Below are 2,355 nucleotides of genomic sequence, written 5' to 3'. Positions count from 1 at the left end.
TCCTTCCAGAAACTTGACGATATTCGAATCTGTCTGGAAAAGGGTGAACATGAGTCTGTGCTGTGTTTTTGAGACCTCCTGGAGACGTGGCGAAGATCAGGAGACAGAGAGGATGCAGAACTCCGTGATACACAAAGGGCACTACAAATGTCAGGTGATATTATTAGCAGTGATTTGCATTCATGGAGGAAGGAATGGAGGCATAAAATGAGACGCTTTAGACATGCACAAAGGATGCCTCTGCTGGCCTGGTCCCTCCCCAGGCCAGGGCTCCTTCCTCTGAGGACCCTTGCCCCAGACTCCGACATCTTCCAGCCCTCTCCCTTTACCACCTCCCTTTTGGGCAGGGGAAGAGAGAGGAGCAGGTGGGTGAAAGCAGCCTCCTCTGTGAATCACATCCCCAGGAAGCGGAGGAATCCGGAACAGCCAGCAGGGGGAGGAATTGGCCAGGATAAGAGTGGCAAGAGGCCCCGGGCAGGCTTGAAAATAGATGTCAAGATTTGTCATAAAATCCATGTGAGTTAGGAGGAGAAGATCTCCGAAGGTATCTGAAAAATTCTTAAAAATAAAATAAGATTGGTGGTTTCTGAATTTAGAGACTTTGTTCCCTTCCAACCCATTCACTCTGGCAGCTGTAGAACCCTGGGCATCTGCTCTGGGCAAGGCACTGTGGCTGGGTGTTTGAATGGATCCAAGAAGCAGGAAAAAAACGTGGGTTCCAGGAGTTTTCAATCCTTGAAGGATGATAAACATGAGGCTTTTATATGCAAGAAGAGCTGTTAATGCCAGCCCTGGACTTACCCTTCATTCAATCTAAGAAACAAAATTGAGTTGAAATTGCCTTTTGACTTTTTGTTAAATTAATGGGGTATGAATAAATGAATGAATGATTGTTTATTTTCTGTATTTTGAAGAATGGATTTCCCCCATGTCCGCTCACCCCAGGGTTGCTTCACTTTTGCTGGCACACCTGGGAGAAATGGGATGTACTCTTATGGGTAGGTCCCTGGACTGGGGATCAGGAGACACAGGTTTTGGTGTCAGTGCTGTCCCACGCTGCTCATGGAAAGCTTTCTGTCCCTCGGTTTCCTCATTTCTAGAATGGGGGCGGGCAGGTTTCTCCTGCTGTTTTGCAAAGGTGTGTTGTGACAGGCCTGGGACTGGGTGGCTGTGCAAGCGCATCGTGTGGGCCCTGAATGCCCCTGAAGGAGCTGACCATGCCACAGGCCCGTCCTGGGAGGGGGCAGTGCCCTTTAACGTGGGGAGAGGGAATGTTGGCCCCCCAGAGTTCCCTGGGCCGGCGTGGCGGGAGTGACAGTTAAATGGGGCAGTTGAAGAGGAAGGCTCCAGGCAGGTGGGACAAGGGACACCGAGGCTGAGGCCATCGAGAAGGGGCCCCCAGCAACGCAGGCAGCAGACACCACCATCTGAACCCCAAATCTGCTGATTCCTGCCCCTCTCCCTCTCAGCCTCAGGACACCCATATTTCCTACTAGGTAAAACTCTCTCTTTAGCAATTGGTGGTCTCCAGTTAGTCCCATGGGACATTGGCTCTCTCATCGCTGGGACAGGCTGGGGTGAGCTGCACTGGATGTGGCAGCTGTGTGTGGTGGGGGAGCTGGGACCTGGGGCTTCCCAGAGGTGAAGAGAGGCCTGGGGCACTTCCAATTTTGGAAGCCTCTGGTATCATAAAAGAAAAAGTAGAAATGCCAAGACAGGATTTCAAAATCTGTGACACATAGACGTTTACACTGAATCATTTAAGTGTCAATGCACGCACAGAAGAAAGAAGTCAACCTAACTGTACATTGTGCAATTAAATCACAGAATTTTTTAAAACCTTGAATTCATGGTGCACTGCTGTGTAGTTCACTCAGGGTTAAAATAGGGAATTGTCTGTCTTTCTTCCATCTTATAAGATCCTCTGTGATAGAATGGGTGACTTTTGGAGATACCGTCGCAGGTTACCGTTTGGGTTAGGTTATAGATTGGGCCCTCTGGGGACAGAGGACTTGAGCCAAATCCTCCCACCCCCCTTTCTGCACCTCTCAGGCTTTGTGCTCTCCCACCTGTCCGTGCATCCCTCCCTCATCCTCTCTTCACTGCCTGCTCCCTTTCTAACACCAGCCCCAGGTCACTCGCTGGTCCTTCTCCCCTGTCTGGCTGCCTCGATGGCTGCTGGGGGACAGCCAGCATGGACAGACGGGAGAGGTGAGGGGCAGGGGCTGAGGAAAGCCCCCCACAGTTAATCCTCTGTGCTGGAGGCTGGTTGGTCCCTTGGCTGTGGGAGTTGGGAAAAGGGCAACAGGAGAGCGTCACACATTGGGAATCTTCGTGGCTTTAAATCAAGAATGG

The sequence above is a fragment of the Choloepus didactylus genome, chromosome 22 (assembly GCF_015220235.1).
Source record: "Choloepus didactylus isolate mChoDid1 chromosome 22, mChoDid1.pri, whole genome shotgun sequence".
NCBI lineage: Eukaryota > Metazoa > Chordata > Mammalia > Pilosa > Megalonychidae > Choloepus > Choloepus didactylus.
This window is presented reverse-complemented; position numbering follows the sequence as displayed.